The sequence below is a fragment of the Myotis yumanensis genome, unplaced genomic scaffold, assembly GCF_028538775.1.
Source record: "Myotis yumanensis isolate MYYU_CA2020_CCGP unplaced genomic scaffold, mMyoYum1.0.hap1 SCAF_9, whole genome shotgun sequence".
In the NCBI taxonomy this organism is placed as follows: Eukaryota; Metazoa; Chordata; class Mammalia; order Chiroptera; family Vespertilionidae; genus Myotis; species Myotis yumanensis.
In genome coordinates, this window is record NW_027223760.1 from 70,632,077 (window position 1) to 70,659,261 (window position 27,185).

Here is a 27,185-nt window from a genome sequence, read left to right on the forward strand (position 1 = left end):
GACCAATAGACATATGAAAAGATGCTTAACATCACTAAGCATCAGAGAAACACAAGTTAAAACCACAATGAGATATCACCTCACACCTGTCAGACTGGCTATCATCAATAAATTTACAAACAAGTGTTGGTGAGGATGTGGAGAAAAGGGAACCCGTGTGCAGTGTTGGCATGAATGCAGATTGATTCAACCACTGTGAAAAGCAGTATGGAGTTACTTCAAAAATAATGTTTTTACTTTCCAAGAGCTTCTTCTTGTTCTCTGGTCATTTCTTTTTTATAGTACTTTGTTTTCAATTTATGGATATATTAAATGTTATTAATCTGTTAATAGTAATGTATGTTCTTGGGGCAAAATTCGATAGGTAAAAAAAAAGGTAAAGTAACAAGGAAGCTCTTGCTCACCCAGTTTCCAGTCCTAGAGACAACCTTGTTATTAATTTCTTATGAACCATTCAGAGATATTTCATGAATTTTAAAAACATACATATGTTTAAAACATATTCTTGAATCTCTTTGAAAATATATTTTTAGTTTTGCTTTTTTCCTATTGTTTTCTCTTTCCTAAATTACCTCATATTTATTGGGGATCAGATACTGTTTTTATCTTGGACTTTTAATCTCATGATTCTGGCTTTCTTCATGTGATTTATTGTCCATTAACCTGTAAACATGGATAGATTACTCTTTATAGGTAGCAAATTTGGAGTTTCTGCCATTGCAAATGTTAGCATACTTTCTTGCTCATTCTCACCCCTGAGTGGAAAAGCTGCCTAGGAGCTATGTTTTCGTGTGGTAACGGTGGTAGAAAGAGGGTGGAGGGTATCAACGCAAAGGATTTGTTTTAGGATAAGTGACTGAGAGTTGGTCTACGCTGGTCAGATGAATGGGTAGAGGCCAGAGTCTGCCCAGCAGCTTCTCTCAGGCAGTTGGTTGTATGTGTTTACAAGGGCTTCCAATTAATGCCGTGTTTCCCATCTCCCTGTCGCTCCCACATTCCGGCCAACTCCAAGCCCAGAGTCCCTCTGGGTTTTACTGTTCAACTCTCTCCACACTATTATCCTTCACATTTACACAGAACTGGTTAGGACTACAGCTTCCACTGACCTGTAGTAATTAGTATCTTCCACCAGATGAAATCTGTCATCTGCTAGGGGTCCGTTCCAGTACATTGTCCTTGGGAAAAGTTCTGGGCATTTGTAAATAGTGCAGTTCAAATACTCACTCTAGCCTGTTGCCACATTTGTTTAGTGACGTCAAGGGATAGCCCGTAGTGGGGGAGGGTATTTTTCACTGTGAAGAGGTAGTCAATCTGTTCTTATGGATTCGGAGGCCTGTTGTGGGAGGAAGAGAAGAGGGAGAAGAAACACTATTTTTATTCATTTGTTCCTACAGTTTCCTCCACTTTCCATCTGGAAGACTGATATTTTCCTGAGACATCTGGCAGCCCTGTCTATTCCAGGGTTTCTCATTAGTTGAAACAACAAGGAAAATACACTATAGTTCTTATTTCTTTCTTAATAAACACAGCATCTTGCACTGGCTGTAGCATTTTAGGTATTACCGTGGCTTCATCACCCAGGGAATATTTTCCATTTCCTATTTTGAGGTGCATTGTTCTCTTCTGATAGATAGATAGATAGATAGATAGGACCTTCACTCATCTAGGCTTCTAGCAACACTATAAAATTAGAAGGGGGAAAAAAACACTCCAGAAGTTGCAAAACAGATGATTAACTGTAGTGCTGTGGCCTTATTAAGTTAAGGATCTCGTGCTGTTTACCCATTCACACATGCTTATTGATTTAATGTTTTGTAAATTTAGCTTTCTTCTGTCTCAGCTGATGTGTGGGTGCATATACCAACCAGACTGATATTTACGCCATAAGTGAGAAATAACGTGATAATTTATGAGTGGTGAAACCCAAAGTTAAACAGGTTTTCCCTCAGGAAAGGAAGACACACAAGCAGCACATTTTAGACAACTTTCTTCTTAGGGATGTTCATTTCAAGAACATATGTGCTTTCTGCTGGGATGTTCGGAGAGAGGATTATACAACTCAGTCAGCCACCATTTTTCTTTATGAAGTGTCTCTGAGAGACACGTGCCTGAGTGATGAATTCTTTTCTTGCTTCTGCTCTGTATCTGTGCAGAGGCTGGGCCTGCCATGATGAGGACATCCTGGGATGTCAGTGGCCACTTGTGGGATGTCTGGGTGTGTTTACTAAGTGTCTGGCCAGGGAGAGGTCATGCTGAGGGAATAATTAGTAAAACAGGTCTCATGCATGGACGGATATGAGCAGCCCTTTTCATAGGTGCCCTGTGTTTAACAAAAGAGCTATGGTTTATTCATTTTTTCTGCCAAGGGCCATCTGGATATTTATAACATCATTCGAGGGGCATACAAAATTATCAATTTAATAATTAGCCTGCAGCCCGGCCACATGGCTCAGTGGTTAAGCATTGACCTATGAACCAAGAGGTCATGGTTTGATTCCCCGTCAGGACACATGCCTGGATTCCAAGCTTGATCCTCGGTGTGGGGGCATGCAGGAGGCAGCCAATCGATGATTCTCTCTCATCATTGATGTTTCTATCTCTCCCTCTCCCTTCCTCTCTAAAAATCAATTAAAATATATTTTAAACAATAATAATAATAATCTTTCAAGCCCAGCCTAGATTTGATCTCTGCCTGGATTTAACCTTTCCTTCTTTATTTCCTTCTCTTTCTTTATTTCCTTCTCTTCCTTTCTTTCTTTCTTTTCTTCCTTCCTCCCTCCCTCCCTCCCTTCTTTCCTTCCTTCCTTTCTCCCTCCCCTCCCCACCCCTTTTTCTCCCTCCCTTCCTTCCTTCCTTCCTTCCTTCCTTCCTTCCTTCCTTCCTTCCTTCCATGCACACTGAGAACATAAAATTATTTTGCACCCAAATAGCATCACAAAAGTTACAGGCTGTAATAATTTGACATGTATTTGACCCTCTTCACCAATTCTCCCTTTTATTTGTTCTTTCCTCTATATTTCCTACTCTCCTCAAACTAGACTTGGCCTTTAATGTCCCATAAGAAATGAGACAAAAGTAAAAAGAAAAAAAAAAAAAGACAAAGCTAGTAGTAGCAGTAATCATTAATTACTTACTCAGCACTTGCTAGGTAAAAAATTCTAAGTGTTTTGTTTGTGTTGTATCCACTCATTTAATCAGAACAAGAACCTAATGAGGTAAATAAACCCATTTTAGATATTTAGAAACTAAAGCAGAGTGTTTAAGTAACTTATCCAAGGTCACACAGCTAGTAAAAGGCAGGGCCAGAACTCAACCCAAACAAGTTAACCATTACACTACACTACACTATAGTGCCTCAAATATGTGCTAACCAAAGAAGCTATTTTTACTTTTAATTTGGAAGCCATTAATTTGAGAATAGTTTGCCATCTTAAGAGATTAAGAAAAAATATACTTTTATTTTCAAATCTAAAAAGTCCTAGCTCCTTTCTTCAACTTTTGCTTGAAAATTGAACAACTGCTATATTTGTTTTTTTATTTCATTTTTTAAAATATATTTTCATTGATTTCAGAGAGGAAGGGAGAGAAAGAGAGAGATAGAAACATCAATGATGAGAGAGAATCATTGATCGACTGCCTCCTGCATGCCTCCCACTGAGGACTGAGCCTGCAACCCAGGCATGTGCCCTTGACCAGAGTCGAACCTGGGACCCTTCAGTCCACAGGCCAATGCTTTATTCTTGAGCCAAACCAGGTAGGGCTAGTTTTCTTATTTCTGTATAACAAATTATCACAAACTTAAAGCAACACAAATTTATAATCTCTCAGTTTCTGTGGATCAGGAGTCCAGCATATTTTAGCTGGGTCCTCTGCTCAGGTCCTCACAGGATGAAATCAAGGTGTCAGCCAGCTCTCCTCATCTTCAGGCTTGACTGGAGAAGATCTGTTTTCACACTCCCTTGGTTGATAGCAGAAATCATTTCCTTGAACTGTATCACTGAGGTCCCTGTTTCTTGCTGTTTTCAGCTCTTAGCGGACACTGTCAGGTTCTTACCATATGGCCTTTTCGTGGCCTGGCTCCACTTCAAATCTCTTCACATAAAGGGACAAGTCCCTTTTAAGGGCTTACCTGATTAGGTCAAGCCCACCTAGGGTAATCTTCTGATTACCTCAAAGTTAACTGATTAGGGGCTCTAATGACATGAATGAAATTCCTTCTCCCATATAATGTCACCTAATCATGGGTGCAGCACCAAGAGGTAGAGATCATGGGGCCATCTTAGAATTCTGCCTGCCACAGTTCCTTTTTGGTTCACCTCTCTCCTCCCATTTTATTATAGGTAGCTAAAAACACAAGCAGAACCACCAGCGCTCTTCCTGAAACTTCCTTGGCTAGATCTTCAAATTTATTATCACATTTTCTAGTTTTCATATTCTGTTACTACATAGCAAGAGCCCCTGTTTCTCCAGCTTACAATAATACTTCCCTCTCTTCCCTTTAGGTTCAACTGACAGCTTCTTTGGGGCCTTTTAGAATTCTGCAAACACTCTTCTCAGGCCCTTTGGGGTTTCATTAACATTTTCCTTGTGTCCCTTCCAGCTGCCACCAACCATGTGGTGGCAAAGTCTATCACATTTTGGGTTTTACATATGGCAGCAGTACCCAAATCAGACACAAGTAGCAAAATCTGCATCAGCTACCAACAGCAATAAAACAAGCCTCTCTAAAACTTAATGATTGAAAACAGCAAACCTGCCAGGAGAATTTCAATCATAGGTGTTTACTGAACCAATTAACACATAAGATGTGATGAGCTTACACCGTTAGATAAAAATTCTCTGGTCTAAGAGTTCTATTTTTTAGCTATCAATAATTAGTTATTTGTCCTGAGCTTGTTTGGCTCAGTGGATAGAGCGTCGGCCTGCGATGGAAGGATCCTGGGTTCGCAGGCTCCTCCCCATCTGGGGCCCTCTTCAGGACGCATGAGCAGGCAACCAATCAATGTTTCTCTCACATCGATATTTCTCTCTATTTTTCCCTCTCTTCCACTCTCTCTAAAAATCAATGGAAAAATATCCTTGGGTGAGGATTAAAATAAATAAATAAATAAATAAATAAATAAATAAATAAATAAATAAAAATTAGTTATTTGGACTGAATAACCTATTGATAACTAGTAAAACTGGAAGACACACACACACACACACACACACACACACACACACGAAACCCAAAAGTGAGTCTGGCATTTGGTGTCACTACCCTTTCAAGAGAGATGGCATTCTTACAAGCAGTAGATAAGAAGCTAAGCAAAACTTTTATCAGACATGTGTCTAGGAGGCAAAAACTGAAGTTGAAGAGTTGCCAAAGAAAAGAAATCTATTTCTAGAGGTGCATCAGGACCCCAAAAGGATATACATTTAGAGGAGTAAACTGGAAATAGACCAGCTCTGCCAGATGCTGACATTAGACTTTAAATCATTTAAATTTCTGATTGTAAGGTGACATGGAAAAGAAAAATCTCTCCAAAGAAAGATAACATTATCCAGAGCTTCAATATCCTCTCTACATTTTATGTCTGATACCCAATCAAAAATGTCTGGGTATTTAAGAAGATGAAATTTATCTAAAAAGCAAAATAAGAAAATATATGGTAAGAATTTATTATTCTGTCTGATGCAGTTACCAGACATGAACTTCAAAATAATATCATCAAGAAATGAAAAGGACAAAATAGAGAATTTCAGCAGAGAAATAATAAAGAAGAATGAAATACTTTAGCTGATAAATCTTAATATTATTAATAACTGATATTAAGAACTTGATGATTAATATACTTGACCTAAAAGCCATGTATAGAATAATATACTCAACAAGTGTAGAATCATTTATCAAATTTGAATATATGTTTTCTTCTTCAGTTACTCTAACAAATTTCATAAGAGAGTATATTCTTTGACCACAGTGGAAATAAGTCAGAGGTCTATAGCAATACCACCACTAAAAAAAACAACACAAAACTAGAAAATTCCCATATGTTTAGAACTTAAATAATATAATTTTAAATAACCCATGTGACCCAGAAGAATTCATAAATTAGAAAATACTTGAACAAAATAATAATGGAAATCAGACATAATATTTGTGTGATGAAACTAAAGCAGTGCTTAGTGGGAAGTGTTTAGATGTCAAATATATATTTAAAAAGCAAAGGTGCTTAAAATCAGTGGTTTAAGTATCCATCTCAAGAAGTTACAAAAATAAAACCAAATAAAACCCAAAATAGAAGCAGGGAAATTTTAACTACAAAAGCAAAAAGTATTTAAAAAGAAAAACAAGACAATTAACAAAGCCAAAAAAACTTATTTTTTGGAAAAACTATGAAAATTGATAACAACTTTGCATGACTGATCAATGAGAAAAAAAGAGAAGGCAGGAATAACCATAATAAAAATGTAAAAGGAAAATTACCATGAATTCTTTTGACAATAGGAAAGATAATATGAGGATATTAGGATTATGATCAGAGATTAGAAATTTAGTCAAATGGAAGAATTTCCAGAACACTACAATTGAAGTTGATCAGCTGATTCTAACATTTATATAGAAATAGAAAGGGCTAATAATAGATGAAATAATCTTGACAAAAAAGAACAGAGTTGGAGAAGCTACACTACTAAATATCATAATTTGTCATAAAGCTACTATAATTGAGACTGTAGTATTGGTACAAGAATAGACTAACAGAGGTGAAACAGAATAGAATCTAGCAAAAGACCCACCCACATACGGACACTTGATAAATGTGAAAGGTGGCACAGCAGAGAAAGGGGAAGATGGTCTTGCAATGAATGGTACAAGGCCAATTGTATATCCATATTAAAAAAAAAAAACACTGATAATAGAATTCAGTGATTATCTGACTGTTCCCACAGTCATGATAGGAAAAAAATAGAAAAAATATATAGGAAAAATCTTCATATCATAAAGTGAGGTTGGCAAAGATTTCTTAAATGGACACAAAGAACACTAACCATAAAGGAAAAGGTGAATAAATTAAAATTAGGCACTCCTGTTCCTAAGGGAAAACACACCAATAAGATAGTGAAAGGCAAACTACAGTGTTTTTTAAATATTTGAAATTTGAAAAATATAACAAGGGGCTTGTATTCAGAAGATAAAAAAAATAATATCTATAACGATAAGAAAAATATAGACAATTCTATAGAAAGATATTCAAGTGGTCAATAAACATATGAGAAGATACTCAATTTTATTAATTATCAGGAAAATATGCAAACTAAAATCTCAACAATATACCACTACACCCCCAACAGAATGGCTAAAATTAAAAGACTGTCTATATCAAGTGTTGATTAGAATACAGAACAACTAGAACTTTTATGCACTGCTGGTGGGGTTGAAATTGATGCAACCATTCTGGGGAAAGTGTACAGTACATGTACACATATAGTAAGACCCAACAGTCTTCTCCTAGGTTTATATTGAAGAAAAATGCTTACATATATGAACCAATAGACATGTATGAAATAGTCATGGCACCATTATTTGTAATTGCTAAAAACTTGAATAGCTAAATTAAAGTTCCATTAATTGCCAAATGATAAATACTGTGTATAATAAAAGAACATGTAGCAATGACAATTCAAGTGCTACTGTCACACAACATGAATCAACCTCACAAACATAATGTCAAAGTAAGTCAACCCAAAACATATATATTATATAACTCCATCTATAAAAAGCTTGAAAATAGGAAAATAGGATCTTGAGTGGGTTATTTGGTGGGGTGTGAGAAGCAGAAAGAAAGTAGAGATTGGAGGGTTGGTCTTTCCCCAGGTTCATGGGGCTTCCATTCACATATGCATACTCAGGTTGCTACTCAGCCAGACTCAGGGAACCCTCTGCTAATCTCCAGAGCTTTGTACAACTTCCTCCTGTTTTTAAATAATATAATAGCATCAATAGTTAATATTTATTGAGTATTGGTGTGCCAGGCAATAAACTAAATTCTTGATATTGACTGTTTTGAAAGTAAAAACCACCGTAAAATGGAGGTCTTGTCATTATCTCCTGACAAGGTGTAGAACTACAAATCAGCTCATGTTTGTGACTCCAAACTCTATGCGTATAACTATGCTGCAAAATCCATGCAGAATTAGAAAAATTCCCCCAGATATTTTAAAATAAGATAATGAAGCAGTAAAGAAATTTTGGACAAATTCCCAGATTACTAAGATTTATAAATAAACCCATTTTGTAGAAAGAAGTAGAATTAAAAAAATGGCAAACTGGAATTTTTCTAATGATAACCCTTTTCCTTCAAGTAAACAATGACCTTTCAAATCAATATTTACTGTTATTGATCGAAACTTAAACATACAGCAAGTTCAACTGAAAAAGGAAGTTTTGCCATATCAAAGCACTTTGATGTAGATAAAGAAGAAAATGATTAATCCTGGGGGAATCAGAACTTTGATCCCAGGTTTACTGACAGGTGAATGGCAGCAGACACTTTACCAGAGAAAAGTCCTTAAAAACAAATCAGTGACTTCAGGAATCCCTTGGATCAATCCGTTGCTCTCCTCATGTTTGTGAAAGCCCGTTATTCTCTGTGCAATCTGGATGGATTCTGCTCAGGCATTATACAATGGCTACATTCTCTGCTCATTAAAGCCTCAAAGGCTAAACTCAAGATAGTTTAGCCATCAGATAAGGTGCTGTCCCATTCGAAATAAATATCTTATTAACTTTCATGAAAAACACTAAGGTATTAAAAACACTAAGAGATTGTCATAAAAGGAAAGAGCAGGGATCTTTATCAATTACTGGATTTTTGTTTTGTTTTTTAAGATATACCTACTTCCTCTACTTTGTCCTTCCACACCAGAAACATTTGCCTGTTTCATAAAACTCAGTGTAAAGAAACTTGGGGTAATGAACTCCACATGAACAGAAATGATGTTCAGGTTTCCATAGTGAACTTTAGGGTTGTTCATCTTCTCCACCTCTTACAGTAATTGCAACGTGAGAGTTATACCAGCCTGGAAGTCTAATGAGCACCTGCTTCATTTACTTGTGATATAAATTTGAGCTGCTGCAAAAATTGCTTTTTCAGGAAAGATGAGAAATGATAAACAAGCTCCTCTCCCCAGAGGTGTAGTAGCTTACCCATACTATCGCTTCCTACATAGTTTCAAGCCAATTTTCATCTTTTAGTCTCTCAGAGGAAAGCAGTACCTGCCTTGGAAAAGGGTAGGAAAACATACACTCTGGCTCATACTGCATTGGATATGGTCCAAAAACAACCACGTGCGCACTGTGTAATCTTGGACAAGTCACTAAACCTTCGCCCCTCCGCCCCCCATACCTCACTTCCTAATCCGAAAGGTGAAAATCACAATAGTACCTATCCAACAGGGTTGTTGCGAGGACGAGTAGGTACTTTTTTTGTGATGAAATTTGGCTTTCTATGACTGCTCCCATGGTCATTAGAGGAATTCTCCGAAATATATATTAATTTTATTTGAAATAAGATAGATAATATCTGATAGAGTTAAGAAATCTCTAAATCAACCATATTTTCAATATATTCTGGCTAATTTCATCCAGCCAAGACCCTTCACAAGTCCCTCCTACATACAGAATCTTCCAATAGTAGCCTTGACCAACGGACATCAGGCATATACCTCCAAATTCCCGAATTACTGTGTTTATCATATATATACTTTTTATTTATGAATCATCTTCCTAACAAAAGTGTGAGCTACTCAAAGATGGGAACTTTGATAGTCCTTTGATTCCTCCCTTACATTTAGCAGCAGCAACATTGTTGTTGTCGAGATCATCATCATCATCATCAAATCTTCTATTATGTCATCATTATCATCATCATACCTCTTCTTATATCATCAACATCATCATATTTCTTCTTATCTCTTCAGCTTAAGCAGTCCTCAAAAAGAACTGACATCTGAAAACTATCTGCTGACAGCACTCCCAAGAGCTGGGGTAAAAATATTTTGTTCCTAAAGAGGAAACTGGATGGTACAACAGAATATCCACTATAATATTCAAGATAGTGGTAAGTACAATAACCATAGAAGATAGAGCCAGACCTTCCCTCACTTGGGCAGATATTTCCTAACTGTCTCTCTGTGATAGTGTTGGGTGAAGATTTTCCTAGGGGGATAGATTGAATGACCTCTGAAGGTTGACCTTGTCTATTAGCTCATGAGACAGTAGCAGTTAAGAGGCTCCCTTGGGCAAGCAACTATTGCCCTACAGAACGTCAATGCTAACAAAACAGGGTATCTGTTTGAGCAACCACATTCAACTACAGGTCCAAGGAATTCCACTGATGATTCCCTTCCCCAAACTGAACCTAAAAGACACTAAAGAAGAGCTCGGAGCTGGCTCCACAACTTGAAAAATAAAACAAAACAAAAATAACGAGAAAGTCTTTAGAAATAAAAGGTGGTGGCTGGGGTGGGTAGATGATGAGACATGCTCTATAGCCCCAAGTGGGGATAAGCTGTCAGGGCATTTTCTAGTGGTGCTCTTTTCTCTCTCCTGATTGATTGCCCTGAGCAGATCATTGCTTCTCTTCTGTTGCCACAGTGACAAGATAATATCCTGGAAGCTGCAGAAGCTACAGAATGGACAGCATGAGTGCAGATGAGCTGTCAAGCACCTCAGAAACCTGCTTCTCTTCAACCCACCACCACAGTTGAAACAACTGCAACATCCTTGGATAAAAGCAGTTGCTGGGAGAAGGGGCGGAACTCCTGAGGTGGAGAGGATGGTGCAGGGGTGGCTTAGTTTTGGATTTCAACACAGGGCCTCTCCACCATGGAGCACTGCCCAACAATACTTGGTATAAGTCAGTGGTTCTCAACCTTCCTAATGCCGCGACCCTTTAATACAGTTCCTCATGACGTGGTGACCCCCAATTTCATTGTTACAAATTGAACATAATTAAAGCATAGTGATTAATCACAAAAACAATATGTAATTATATATGTGTTTTCCGATGGTCTTAGGTGACCCCTGTGAAAGGGTCGTTCAACCCCCAAAGGGTCCCGACCCACAGGTTGAGAACCGCTGGTATAAGTGCTTCCTATATTCTAACTCATTGGAGAAATACTATTCAAGCCCTAATAAACCTATGCCCCTCTCCCCAGGTAGATATCATGAGCATATTTGAATATACAGTCAGGGTCCTAACAGAAAATGGTGGCATACTCAAATTGATCATTTGACAACACTTTAGTAATAAGAGTTATTTATAATTTTGCAGGCAGCATATAGCAGTGTTTAAGTGCTAATAAGAGGCTTGAAAGGCAGAGGAGTGGTAGGAGGTATTAGAATCACAGGGAGAAAGTCATTTGAAGAGGTCTATCTTGACAGGAGTTCTGATCTATATTCAAGGATGATATCAACACCCTAGGGCAGTGGTCGGCAAACTCATTAGTCAACAGAGCCAAATATCAACAGTACAACGATTGAAATTTCTTTTGAGAGCCAAATTTTTTAAACTTAAACTATATAGGTAGGTACAGTGTTATTAACTTAATTAGGGTACTCCTAAGGCTTAGGAAGAGCCACACTCAAGGGGCCAAAGGGCCACATGTGGCTCGTGAGCCACAGTTTGCCAACCACAGCCCTAGGGAGTAAACTGAGAGAATAAATGCCCTCACATTCTTCCCTTCCACCATTCTCCTGCTGGGTCTCCCTGTGGGCTGAACCCAACAGGCAACCAGAAGACAAGGAAGCCAGTAGATGTCATTGGTACAGGTCTGCCTTCAGGGATCCTGAGCAGGGTGGGGAAGGTGGAAAATGAATCAAGACATTTCCACCGAAACCGGTTTGGCTCAGTGGATAGAGCGTCGGCCTACAGACTGAAAGGACCCAGGTTCCATTCCGGCCAAGGGCATGGACCTGGATTGCGGGCACATCCCCAGTGGGAGATGTGCAGGAGGCAGCTGATCGATGTTTCTCTCTCATCGATGTTTCTAACTCTCTATCTCTCTCCTTTCCTCTCTGTAAAAAATCAATAAAATATATTTTTAAAAAAAGTTAAAAAAAAAGACATTTCCACTATAAAATTTAAATAAATAATGAAAAACTTGCCTCTCCAAAAGCAGTCTTAATGTAACAGATACAAATTTAAAATGAATAAATAACATTCATAGGTATGAGTAGATATATTAGAAACAGAAGCAGAGGAAAGCAATTATGACAAATAGGCAATAGAACATAGTACACCAAATGGATTTAATAGCAGAAAGATTACAGTCAAAGAACAAATCAGTGGGCTGGAAGATCAGGTCAAGGAACTCTCCCAGAAGGTATTAGGAAGGGATAAAGAGATGAAGAGAATGAAAGAGAAGTAAACAACATGAAAAAGAGATCAGCATTTATCTAGTGGGAGCCCCAGATGCAGACAAGGATTAAATGAAAACAACAACATATTTAAGGAAGTAATAACCAAAAGTCTCCCAGAATTAAAGAAAGAACCAAAACTCCAGGATTTAAACTGTTGAATGGGGCACACAAGAAAAAACTCTAAACACATTATAGTGAAATTCTAAAACATCAAAGAAAAAGAAAAGCAGATTTCTCAACAGCAAAACTGTATAGAAAACAGATATATAATCTCTTTCAAGCATTGAAGGATAACAACGTTCAACCTTGAACTTTATAATTAACTAATTTGTCATTTAAATGTAATAATGGAATAAAAACACTGTCAGGTATTACATGTCTCAGAAAGTTGGCCACACTAAGTCTCTCTTCCAAAGAACTCTTGGAGTATGTATTCCACCAAGAAGGAACATTAATATAGGAGGAAGCAATAAGATATGAGGGAAAAAGGTGAATAAAGAACATAGTAAATTTATTTTTGTTTAGTTAAGCCTTGGCCAAGACAAATAAAATGTATATTCATAATAATTCAGAACTAGAATTTAGCTGATACCTATAGGATGGGGAAGAGGGTTGTGTGTGTGATGGGTGGGGGGTGTCGAGGAGAAGGAAATTATAGTACTCTAAAGTTCCTGGGTTTTTTTGTTTCTTTATTACTTCATAGTTTTCCTACATAGTAATGGAGAAAAATAAGCATAAGTGAGGATTTAATAAATTAGAATAAACTATCATAAAAATAGTAATAGTTGTTTAATTTGATAATGACTTGTTGAATGTCCAGTTATTTCCCTGGACCTCAGTTTACCATCTGTAAACTTTAGGCATTGAACAAAGCAACTCAATAAACATAATTACAAATAGTGATAAGTGCTCTGAAGGATATGAATGGGGTACTATAATAGGAGAACATACCAGTGTGTGTTTCAGGGGAGGGCTTAAACTGAGTTGTTAGACCAGGCCTCTAACAACTCAGCTACAATCTAAAGTTTGAGAAAGAGATTTGCATTTAAAGTTCTTTCTAGGGCCTCAGGGGTGGGGAACATCTCACCAGCAGACCATATAAGGCCCATGAAATCATTTGGTCTGTCCCTGCCAAGGCATTAGAGTGAGTTCATTAAATGTTTGACCAAATATAGGAGACTAATTTTTAAAAATTATTTATTTATTTATCTTTATTGTTGAGATTATTACAGATGTCCCGCTTGTTTTCTCCCATTGCCCCCCTCCACCCAGTTCCCACCCCATCCCAGGCCTTCACCACCCCATTGTCTGTGTCCATAGGTAATGCATATATGCATATAAGATCTTTGTTTAATCTCTTCCCACCTCCCCATCTCCCACCCTCTATCACCATCATCATGGGATATATAGTAGGTAATCATGTTTTTTTAAAATCCTACTTCCTGGTCCCCATCTATTGGTCCCTGTAAATCTCTAATAATCAGGATCTTTCTCCAGGACTCCAAATTTGGAAATGATAAATAAGTAGTAAATTCTTTATCAGTGTGAGAAGTGATTAGACTTAAACCTAAGTTGAAATCATAAGTTGTTACATACCATGATAAGAAAGCTAGTCCACAGTGAAAGGCAAAGTTAGCTGATCTCAGAAGGAAGCAGGAATGAAAAACAAAAAACATGATCTGGGGGCATCCAAGTCCTGATTCCAGAGGTCCTGGACACCTGATACAGCTGAGACCTCCCCACAGTTTTGAGTGTCCAACTTCCTTGGGTTCCACAAATCAATAAGTTGTCTCTCTGCTTTAGTTAGTTCTATCACTGGCTGCCACATCAATTTATCTTAACACTGCAAAACTTATTGTGAATTACAAATGAATATAGTTAGGAAAAAGAAAATAATACTCAGAGCTAACATTTATGGAGGCTTTACTCTGTGTCAGGCACCATTTTAAGGGCTTCAAGTGTCTTAACAAATTAGTCCTCACAAGATTCTTAGGAGTTAGGTGCTACTGTTATTCTAATTTACAGATGAGGAAACCAAGACACAGAGGGCTAAAAATTTTATTCAAGTTCACACAGGTAGTAATTAGCAATGTCATATTCCCAATCACTGCACTATGTTGCCTTATATAGAGTAAAACACTATATGTATGAAAAGCATTCTTGTTATTTAGAAGAAATCAACATAGGGAGTTTCCATGTTATTGTGATTAAATAACTATTCTAAGATGTGGGTTTCTTTTAGAAAGCAGTATCTCATATAGAAACTTTCAAGGACTATTCATACATTTGGTACTTCTAACCTATGATCTTAGTTCTCTGCTTTTATTTTTTTAAATTTCTTTACTGATTATTACATATATGTCCTTATCCCCACATTACCCCCATCCTCCCTTCTCATGCCCTCACCCCCGTTGTCTGTGTCCATTGGTTAGACCTATATACTTGCTGTAAGTCCTTTGGTTGATCTCTCCCCCCTACCCTCACCCTCCCCTACCTTCCCTCTGAGGTTTGACGGTCTGATCGATGCTTCTCTGTCTCTAGATCTGTTTTTTTTTTTTTAAATCAGTTTATGTTGTTCATTATATTCCATAAATGAGTGAGGTCATGTGATATTTATCTTTCTCTGACTGGCTTATTTCACTTAGCATAATGTTCTCCAGTTCCATCCATGCTGTTGCAAATACTTCTATTATCTGAATCCAAACTAACTTTTATAGTGGCCCTGGTTACTATGGATGGTTGATAATGGTATTTTGGCGTATACAGTCACAGAGCTGCCTCAGTGTCCGTCTCTCTATTATGCTCCCAAAGAAAGAAATGTTCACATTCTGATGTTTTTATTATCAGGAGAATCAGTAAGTGGTCTACGCAGAGTTTACACTAGAGCCTTACAGTTTGATAGAATATGATCACATCATCTGAAAGGCATTCAGCGTCGGCTGTTGCAGCTGTCAATCAAAAAGATGACATGTGTGCCGCCTGGTTCTCCTAGCAAGAGCATCTCTACATTCATATTAAACTTATAAGCTGCTTTCTCAAGATGATTAGAAGATCCGATTCTAGTGAATCCTAAAGCTTACCCAATTTATCCCCAGCCGAAGTTGGAAAGTTGTACATTAAACTTTACCTCTCCTTTCCCTCAGCCTTTCTTGCTGAAGGATGTGCCTACAATTGGTTAAAGGAAGCACTCAAGGGACAGAGGCTTTTTCCTCCAGGCTCTTCAGTCCCCTGTGTCTGTTTCCTACAGAGTGCTAATTATTGATAGAAACTTGTTAGATGGAGTTTGTGCATCAGGCATCTTTGTACAAGCAACAGGAAATGAAATTACCACTTCATTTCACATAAATACCAAGTTGTCACCAAGGCAACAACCAGAGCCAACTTCAGATATGAACTGGGGACCCCCTGGGAGCACGATGAGTCTAGATTCAAGTTTAAAAGGGTGCTGAGATGGGTGAGGAAACGAAGCTGGCCAGAAAATGCTTTTCCCTCTTGCAGGAGGAAATATCTGAAATTCCATGGTTTGAGTCTCAATCCTCAGTTTAAGACTTTGCTAGGTTATTGAATTGCAATTAACCTAAGGAAAGGGGACATTTTCAATCTTACCAATTTTTGTGTCTTATTGTGATCGATTTTTAGGTCCTACCCTGTGAGTATGTTTTAGGGACAGAAAGAAGGAAGAATAACACCACACCCCAGGAAGGAGAGATATGGAACAGGAGCTTAGAACAAAACCAATTTTGTCCGAGTCGTGCCTCATAATACCATCTCTGACTGACTGACTGCTCAGTGTCTCACTAAACCAAAGAGAAATCAGAGGGCCTGGGCATCCCCCAGGAGGAATTGGGAAGAATTCTTTTATAACAAGGAAATCATAATAGACCTCAAGTCAAAAGAAAAGGAAAAGGGAGACCCTGATGACATTGTGTTGTGGTTGCTAATAATGAGGTAGGTCACAAGTCAACATATTTGATTAACCATAATAAAGTAATGGCTTTAGGCAAAATTCTACTTAAAAATAGTGAAGGAATAAAAATAAAATGAAACAGAAATGGAAGAACTAGGTACCCTTATCCTTTGAAAATCCAGTAAGAAAAATCACATAGACACACAAAATAAATAACAGCAATTCAAAGCAGCATGTCTATTAGTACAAATTAGTAAAATGGAGAGTAAGTGAAAATTGAATATGAGCAGGATTGATCAGAGAACACATCCTGCTCTCTGAAACCAAGATGGAGACATAGGTAAACATGGTACTCATATCCTCCCACAACCACTTTAAAGTTACAACTAAAATACAGAACAACCATCATTCAGAACCATCTGAAATATGGCTGAATAGAAGTCCTACAACTAGAGAATTAAAGAAGAAAGCACATTGAGACTGGTAGCAGGGGTGGAGGTGCAGAACAGGCTTGTTCGACACCCACATGTGGTGTGTTTTTAATTGGGAGAGATATCTTAGCTGAGGAGGCCTCCCATAAGGAACTTGAGGTCCTCACCCCACACCAGGCCCCCAGCCGAGGGTTCCAGTGCCAGAAAGATAAGTTGCAATAACTTTGGGCTGTAAAACCAGCGGGAATTGTGGCTGAGTGACTTGTAGGCTGCTGGAGACCCAGGCAGTTCCTCTTAAAGGGCCAGCACACAGATTTACTCAGACTCACTCCCTCTGAGCTCCAGAGCGGGGTCAGCAGCTTGAAAGGATTCAAAGATATACGGGGAGAAACTAAATTGTCGGGCATCAGGGCAAGAATGCAGGGGCAGCTTTCTTCCAGACAAAAGCAATGATTTCAAGGTTGGTCCATGCTGTAGAACAAACATGTCAAACTCAAAGGCTAACAGAGGCTAAATAAACAAGGCTTGTGGCCCACAGGCCTTGAGTTTGACATGCTTGCCGTAGAATGTATCAGCACTCTATTTCTTTTCATAGTTGAATACTCCATTTAATGAATATACAATATTGTGTCTATCCATTCATCAGTTGATGGATATTTGGATTGATTCTACATTTTGGCTATTATGAATAATATTGCTATAAACATTCATGCACACATTTTTGTGTGAACATGTTTTCAACTCCCTTTAGTATATACCTAGGAGTGTAATTGCATGGATATAACTCTATGTTTAATCTTTTGAAGCACTTCCAAACTGTTTTCCAAAGCAGAAGAACCTTTTTACATTCTCACCAACAGAGTATGGGGGTTCCAGTTTCTCCATATCTTCAACAATACTTATGATTGTGCATGCTTTGATCTGAAACCCCCTAATGCCTATGAAGTGGTATCTTATTGTGGTTTCGATGTGCACTTACCTAATGACAACAATACTGAGAATCTTTTTATTTACTCCTTTGGAGAACTGCCCATTCAGAAGCTTTACTCATTAAATAGTAGGTTATTTATACTTTATTTTTGAGCTGTAAGTGTTCCTTATCTATTCTGGTTATCAACCCTTATCAGATATATGATATGTAAATATTTTATCCCATTCTGTGTATTTTCATTTTCTTGAAGTAAAAAAGTTTTCAATTTTGACGATGTTCAATCAATCTATTTTTTTCTTTTATTATTTATTCTTTTGGTACCATATCTAAGAAACAATTGCCTAATCCAAGGTCACAAATATTTACTTCTATGTTTTCTTTTAAGGGTTTCATACTTTTTGCTCTTACATTGTAGTCTAATTTTGGATTAATTTTTGTATATGGCATAAAGAAGGGGTTCAACTTCTTCTTCTTCTTTTTTTTTTTTTTTTGCCATGGACATCCAGTTGTCCCAGTATCATTTGTTGAAAATACTATTTCTTCTCCCACTGAATTGTCTGGACACCCTTGTCAAAAATCAGTTGACCATAAATGTATGCGTTTGTTTCTGGACTGTCAATTTTATTCCATTGACCTATATGTCTAAACATATGCTAATTTTTTGCTAGTCTTGATTATTGTAGCTTTACAATAAGTTTTGAAATTGGTATGTGTCCTCCAACACAACTCTTCTTTTTCAATTGTTTTGGCTATTCTGGGTCCCCTTTATTTCATATCAATATTTACATCAGCTTGTCAATTTCTACAAAAAAGAGATAGAGTTTTGATAGACATTGTGTTTAATAGTGTAAAAAAGTTACAAAGAGTGACTTTTAGGTGGTAAGCTTTTCTAAGCAAAGAGGACAATCACTTTTAACTATTTTAATTGTTTGAAAGGACTAAATGTGGGATATTTATTCCTGTTTTTAAATAGCTTCATTCATTTTGAAGAAACATGACATTAAGTAGATGCAAAACTGAATTTCAAAGGGTATTCATGAATAAAGATTTGCGCTTCTAAGTAATCTTCAGCCCTCTTACCAAGAACCAGTACTCTTTAATCAGCAACTTTAAAAAAAGATAATTTTGCAAGGGATATTTTTCCCTTTTGAAGAAATCTGATTGCTAATTATTAAAGAGAGCACTACAAACCTCCAATAACTAAGTGAGGAACAGACTGAAAGATGAATTTTCAGCAAATGAAAATTCAAAAAGCAATAACTACACTTCAATCTGTTGCTGTAAGCTCTTAAATACTACTTTCTGGAAGTCTGATTGCCTAGGATTTCAGTTAGTGATACTGTCATAGAAAAAGATTTTTAAATGCTTCCCACATGAGTTTGCATGCCAAACCCTTGCAGTTGATTTTCATCACTGCTTATTCTCTTCTTCAAGGCCCCTCATCACTCACCCATATCTCTTTACCAAGTGTTTCCTTTTTTAGGGAATTTCACATATGGATCTTAAAAAGTATATTAAAATAAAGTTAAGATATAATATTACATAAATAATTGATTTTCTGACATCCAGGTCACTACTGGAAATTCTACAACAAACTCTCTTTGTTATATCCTGAAAAGTGGCAGGGACTGGGCTGGGGAGAGAATGGATCAATTCAGGTGAGTGTGCACGTGAATAACATGATATGATGCTATTCACCCTCCACTGACTCTAGGTGCAAAATTTCCTAATAAAAGAATTCTGGTACTTCTAAAGCAAATTCATCTTCAATAGGACTCAAGGTTGATTGGACAAATTAAATTTTTCTCTTTTGCAAATACTATATAATAGAATAAAAATAATATTCAAATATATATATATATATGTATATATATACACACACACATATATATATAATGAATTTTGCCAGCTGCAAAAATTTTTTTATAAAATGGCTAATTCATGGATTATATGAGGCAAAATTTTTTTTAATCCTCACCCTAGAATATGTTTTTTTTATTGATTTTTTAGAGAGAGAGGAATGGAGAGAGGGGAGAGAGAAACATCAATGTGAGAGAGAAACATCCATTGGTTGCCTCCCGTACTCTCTCCTACTGGGGATCGAACCTGAAACCTAGGTATTTGCCCTGATTGGGAATAGAACCCTAACCTTTTGGTGTATTGGACGATGCTTCAACCAATTGAATCACCCAGCCAGGGCACATGAGGCAAATTTTAATCTCAAAGTGGCAATTTTCAATCACTCAGTTTGCTTCTAAATCACCCACTTTCCTCCAATGTCAGAGATTCTACGTTCAGAGAAGGAAATTCATTTTAATACAACTATATAGCAAATATAGCCAGTGAAGTAAATCTAGAAAGAAAACTCAAGCATTATATTTCAAAATTATATTTCAAAAGGAATACATGTGATACTTTTCTTATCTAGTATTTTTAATTCAATGATCTACTTAGCTTCCCATGAATTTTCCTAAATTACCAAAAGAAGAACATATGTAGATTTAACATGACTGGGTTTCAAAGGGTGACATGTATTAAGTTCAATACCCATACCCACTGACACACAGATATATTCACCCTCACCCGTTTTACTGAAAGGTTTAACTTGCCAGTTAGGTGCGTTTCTGAGAACGTCCTTGTTTAGTCTGCTTTGAAACAACTCAAGCCTGGGCTCTCCCTACTACAAAATTCTGTGGAAAATTATTATAATAAAGTACACTTTTCCAGAGAATTGGGATTTTAATGCTTTCATTTTTTAACTTGTTATTATTCAAGAATGTACTTCTTTTTTGACCCTGACTCACATAAAAAAAAATAGACATTGCAACTTAACCTACCCAACTGATTTCACAACTTAGTGATGGTTCCCAACCTGCAGTTTGATAAACGCTCTTCAAAGACAGTCTTGCCACATGGGAGTAATCTAAGAATTGGACCTGATAACCCCAGCTTTGACTCAGCTGCTACCCTACTTCAAGCGACTACGGCGGCTTATAATCTTTCCTGTTTTCTTTCTTCTGTGACAGTCTCAGATGCCATGTACTGTAGGTAAATACAAACATTTAAAGAGATAAGACCCAACAATCTTGTAGCATCAGTCATACACTTTTTAAAAAACCCTCATCTTGAACAAAGCAGTCTATAAAATTGGTGATTATGTAATCAGCAATCAAGAGAGGGGCACATATTGAAGGAGAAATAGTCGCACAAAAGCAAAACACATACAGTGTTAATGCTCTGCAATCTGCCTTTCTCTAGACTCATTTTTTATCCTTTGTCCTCCCTAATGTCAATTTTTTTGCTCAGTAAGTAGAATACGGTTGCCTTCTTTGCCCTAATGTCTGCTTTCTTTCCCAGAAAGTTGCTTTTCTGTTAGACTTATGGCAGCCTTCCATGCAGTCTCTCCCCATCCTTCTCTTGCACTCTCTGAATAATGGAAGCTCTTTTATTCCATCCAGGGCACTGGTTTTCACTTGACTCCTCACCCACTAATAAATCACTCATTGCTCAGGATTCCCAGTAAACTCTGGCTCCCCTGCTTCCCCTGCCAGCACATCTTTGTAAGCTTTCATCAAACAAAGGCACATGATTACAGAGCCAACCTAGATAAAAATACCACAAAAGAGGGGTTTGAAAAATTATTTCATTACAGACAACATCGTCGTCTATTGGGTAGATATTAGTCATTGTATCTACCCGGCATAAGATAAACATTTTATTTGATTTACCCAGGGTTTAGTGACATTAACTGACCCATAGGGAATTCCCTGCTCCAGCTCTGGCCAGAGGAAAATTCCCTTTAGTAGTTCAGCCTTTCTGTTTCACTGCACATATCACCTTATTAGTGAGGCGGCCTCACTTTTAATCTTCCATTTCATCAGTTGTGGGTTTTGTTAATTACTTTAACTTTTCCTACAATGAATCGTTCTTTGCTTGTTACTTAGATAGTGAAACTAAACATGAATTAAACTTGAAACCTACAGTGGAGTAGCTCTGTTAAAAAATGTTTTAGCATCTGCCCTATCATCTTTTTGGAAGTCATATTTTGTTATTCCATCAAAAAAAGATGATCTAGGTAATATTTAATACCATGTGGCAAAGCTCAATAAAAAAATAACTTATTTGACTCTTCTTACTCTATTATTTTTGCTCTGATTTTAACTAATAGATATCCACATATAATTTTTCTAGTATTATATAAAGGTATAAAAATAAAAGTGAATGTCAACCATCATTCCACCACCTAGAAATAATCACTGACAACGTGGTTATTTGGTACATATCCATGAAGGCTGTCCTCATATACATGTCACACACACACACACACACACACACACACACAAATACAATATTTTTTAAAAATCTCAAAAGCAGGTGCCTTTGGGTGGTTGGATTAGGAATAATTTTTGTCCTCCTCCTTTACATCTTTCTCTCCTTTCCACACTTTTTATAATGTCCATGCATTGGTTGCAAGTTGCAAAAAAAATAAAATAAAAAACTAAAAAGACTAATCAGGGGCCATGGTGATGAGAGAGGTCATGAGACCCACAGAGGTAGGCCCAGGGGTAGGCAGAGTGAGTGGGATGGGGAGTGCTGGTGGGACTGGGGAAAAGTCTGCAAAGGAAGGACGTTTCAACTAGTCACACCTAAATCTCCATTCCCACTGCTGTTTTCTCAGAACTTGCACACTTGGACACCTTCGCTGTCACTTTCACATGTTTATATTTTCCAGGACTTTGCTAATAAGAGTTGATGAAAAGAAAATTACCTAGATCTTTTGTCAATGTCAAGAAGTGAGGAATAATTTATAAGTATTTCCTTAGCTTCTGCTGGTTGGATCATTATGAAAAATCCTGCTTCTAGATAGGATGTAGCTGGCAGGAGAGATGTGATTATTATCTGTGTCCTCCATCAGGCTCGGAGAGGAGGAAGTGCACACATCTCAGCAGGGTTAGCACTGACTCCCCATAGGCCACTATTTCAATTCAACTCTGCTAAATTACACTCCCTCGCCAATCCCAGGAAACTCCCCTCTTTCCCTAATGAAGCATTTATCACCCTCTCCACAGTGAATCTACAGCCTGTTCCCTCTCCTGCACCTTCATATCTCGGCCCATCCATCTCCTCCCTTTGTTGTACTTTAGGAGGGAGGCTTGTTATATATTGCTTGTATAATGCTTTAATCATGGATTATGAGTTGCTTTACAGCTCCCTGAATGCCTTGGCAAGGTCTCTATATAAGTAAAATTATTATTATTAAAGTCAATTAATCAGAGGCACAATTCACTTCTCAGTGTCTGACATCCTGAAAGCTTACTGATGTAGAAAAGCCTTTTGGTTTCCTTCCAGTGTAACATTTTGGGGAATCAAAAATATAGGACGTGGCACTACAGAGGTCCTTAATTAAATTGTAATTTGTACATACATATGGATGCATTTCTTTTTGTTGACCTGTTAAGGATCAATGATTGATTAGCAGCGAAATAAGATATGGTACTGAGTAATTATGTTTAGGAAGTACTGGTGAGACTTGTCATATAATTTGCAAGCTATTTTAATTTATACTCAGCCAAAGAAAGAAGGGGAGAAGCAGCTCCTTGTATAATTGGAATTTTGCATCCACCTAAATTTCTTTTGAGAGGTTTACTGACTGGAGTAGTTAATTATTTGATTTTTCTTATTAGTAAACTTTTTAATGCAGCATACATAAATACATACAGAAAAGTGTGCAAATCATAAGTGTACAGCGCAATAATTTTCACAATGGAAGCAGAAAACGTACCACTCAGATTAAGCAACACAACATCACCGCTCCTCAGAGGCCGCTCACACCACCTCCCATTATTACCCTTACTCAAAAGTCATCCTGGCCTGGCCAGGGTGGCTCAGTGGTTGAGCATTGAACCATGAACCAAGAGATTGTGGTCCGATTCCCAGTCAGGGCACATGCCCGGGTTGCTAGCTCCATCCCCAGTGTGGGGCGTGCAGGAGGCAGCCGATCAATGATTCTCTCTCATCATTGATGTTTCTATCTCTCACTCCCTCTCCCTTCCTCTCTGAAATTAATAAAAACATATTTTTTTAAAAAAGTCATCCTGACTCCCTACCCCAGATTAGTTTTGCCTATTTTAGAATTTTCTATACATGCAGTCACACAGGTTGTATTTTGTTGTTGTTGTTGCTGCTGTTGTTATTCCTCACTTCAGAATATTTTCCCCATTGATTGAGACAGAGAGAGAAACATCAATGTGAGAGAGACACATCAGTTGGTTGCCTCCCACATGTGCCTGACCAGGGCCAGATATCAAGCCTAGAACCAAGGTATGTGCCCTTGACCAGAATCGAACCCAGGACCCTTCAAGTCCAAAGGCCAACACTCTATCCACAGGGCCAAACCAGCTAGGGCACACAGGCTGTATTCTTGTGTCTACTCAAAGATTTGGCTTCAATGGTACTTAGGTTTATAATTTATTTATTAAATACCTGCCACGAGGCAGGAATAATTTGAAGGGCTTATTAGAGACAGTACCCGCCCCTGATAGTCTTTCACTGGGGGGGGGTGAGGGCACAGATGTGCAGAGACGGGCAGGTGCTTGTTAGTGGTTCTGTGAAGGAAGACAGTGGGTCTCAAGGCCAATGGGGCTCTGTCCCACTCGGGCTCAGTAGGTAAAATAAAAAAGACTTCTTAGGTGTCTTGATACCTGTTGTACATTTTTAAATTCTCTAAGGACTTGAAAAAAGAGCAGGAAGGCATGATAGTGCTGTTTGGACATATTATTCTGGAGAGACTTTCTGGGTTGTTTCTGGGGCCCTTCCCTTTCAGCTAAGTCCATTCTCCTCCTTTTTAAACTTTATCTATCCCTGTCCTCCTCTACAACCCCTCCCCCTCTGAGTTCTCCTCTCCCTCTCCCCTCTTTCTTAGTCTCCCCCATATCTGATCTGGATCCTTCTCTCCTGAGTGACCCTTGCTTCCAGGGTGAGAGGAAACAAAAGCTTGAAGCTTCTGTGCTCTCAATGCTCACCTGCTCTCCCCTCACCTTCCCCTGTGCCTTCCTTAGGGTTAGTGGGCTCACAGCACTCCCGGGAGCCGAGCCTGCGGCTGATGGCCAAGCAGGTGGAAGGAAAGATAAAGGGAAGGATAGATGTGGCTGGAGGATGAACAGAAGAGACTGGCAAACCCATTTCAATCAATTACAATTGAATTGGGTTTAGCTGATTTAATATTTATTGTGCTCCTTGTTCTATCACCAAGCCCTATTCAGTTTCAGTGTTGAGGTGTGGATAGAGTTTTGTTTTGTTTTGTGTCCTATAAATCCACCCTTCTCTCTGAAAATCCAAAAGGTGGTTTGTGGTGATTGCTGGTCCACAGAGGGGAGGCTGCTCTCCTGTCTCCTGCCAGAGGGAAGCTCAATGTTCAGCGTCAATAAGAGACCATTTAAAATACCAGCAAGGGACCAGACCTCCTCCTTCATCATGATGGAAGAAGCCCCAGCCTGTTTTTTTCATCTGATTCCGACAGGGTGGTTTTTGCATCTTCCCCACTGGCTGCCTAAATTGGAGACCTGGCTGAAAATGAACTGGCTTAAGTTCAATCCAGTCAAAATGAATGCCCAGGACTGGTCAACTATAGAAGCTGGGAGAGACAGCCTCACACAGATTCCCTCCAGCTGCAGTTTCAGAGGACAGAAGGTGACTATCGTGCGGCAGAGCATGGAGATGGCAAACTTCAAAGGGCTTTGGATCAAACCATCTGAGTTTAAATCCTGGCTGCATCGAGTCGCTGGGTGACCCTAGGCAAGCCGCCTAACCTCGAAGGCTGCTCACCAGTCTTTCGCTTGGGATGGTAGAACAGGCCTCGCAGGTGCTTGGCTGGAATCGGTGCGATAATGTGCGTGAAAGACTTGGTGCCTGGCCTGGCACAGCTCCCACAGTGAGCTGTGTCTTTATCTCTTCTGGATAGGATTCTGTTTTTAAACCAGAGGATGCTCTGGGACTACATGCAGAAGCCTGCTGATGTCAGGCCCTATGAAAAAAGGCAGGTTTTGGAAGAGGCCAGATTTCAGGTCCCATTGGAGGTTGCAGCTCTCTGGTTTGCATGTCTGATGAACAGATCATATGGAAGGCCAGAGGTCCCATTACCTCAACAGATAGAGTCTAAGGATCTTTCGGTCTTACCAAGCTGTCACCGGACCCAGACCTTGAATGAGAGAGAAGTGCCGCTAACAGAAGCATCTCCTTGTGCTTCTTTGAGCTGGAAATTTCCATAAAAATCAGAAATAATAACTTAGCCAATACAGCAGCTCACACTGCTTACACTCCCACAGGGAAGTGAAACCCACTGAATAAGAATATCACGTAGATACTGCCTGGCTGGCATGGCTCAGTGGTTGAGCGTCAACCTATGAACCAGGAGGTCTCAGTTCGATTCCTGGTCAGGGCACATTCCCAGGTTGTGGGCTCTATCCCCAATGTGGGGCGTGCAGGAGGCAGCCGATCAATGATTCTCTCTCATCACTGATATTTCCATCTCTCTCTTCCTCTCTGAAATCCATAAAAATATATTTTTAAAGTATCATATAGATACTGATGTAGATACTTAATAAATAGTAAGTAATAATAGATTGCTTGGGTTTTTTGATGATTATTGTCTCAAAGGATGTATGGGAGAATTACATGCATCTTGTACATAAATAAAAGCTTAATATCTTTTTTGTTATAAAACACTTATTTAGAGCCAGTACCTGGAATCATGTCTTATGTTGTTAGATATGGGAAAAGACAACCTCTTCCCAAAAGGAGCCACAATCCAGTGTTCGAATTCAGGGATATTTCTCTGAGGAAGTGCAGCTCTGAGGGTGCAATGGTAGGAAAAAAGATTTGAGACTAAAACAATTGATTTCTCTTTTTCTCTTATACACTAACTGGTGTCCCATCACATGATTCTAAACACAGCAGACGGGTGGCCCTATGCCACTCCTATGCACAGGCTCTATGCTCTATGGCTTCCTACTTCACTCAGAGTAAAAGACAAGGTCCTCACAGTGGCCCTAATAGACCTGGGATCCCATTCCCTCTCTGACCTCGTCTCCTATCACCTTCCTTTGACCTCTCTTGCTCTACTACTCCTTGTTGCTCCTTCACCCATCATCCCAGCTACCTTCCCCCAAAGTCTTTGCACAGATTCATCCCTCAGTCTGGACCATTCTTCCCCATAAAGCCATGTGACGAACCCTTCATGATCTTCAAACTTTTATTCAAATGTCACCTACTCTATGAGGCTTAACCTTATCACAGTATTTTTAATCATGACTCTCTCTCTCACTCCCCCCTCCCCCCCCCCCACACACAAACACACACCATCATCACCACCAACAACAACAACTCTAGCACTCTGGTACACCTAACTTACATTTCTATCATATTTGTGTGATTTGCTCACTTATTATTGTTTATTCTTCATTTCCCTCCACCAGAATGTAAATTACACTTTTGCTATTCACTAGTATA

At 38.4% G+C, this 27,185-nt stretch overlaps 1 protein-coding gene across 2 annotated transcripts in view; it reads right to left on the reverse strand.

The window, feature by feature from the left end:
• The window catches only part of ORC5 (origin recognition complex subunit 5), a 161,227-nt gene that overhangs the window by 50,394 nt on the left and 83,648 nt on the right, over window positions 1–27,185 (reverse strand). For both annotated transcript variants that reach the window (XR_011472684.1, XR_011472683.1), the window contains exon 16: window positions 1,225–1,333. The gene's annotated coding sequence lies outside the window, so the exon portion shown is untranslated. The remainder of the gene's footprint in view (window positions 1–1,224; window positions 1,334–27,185) is intronic.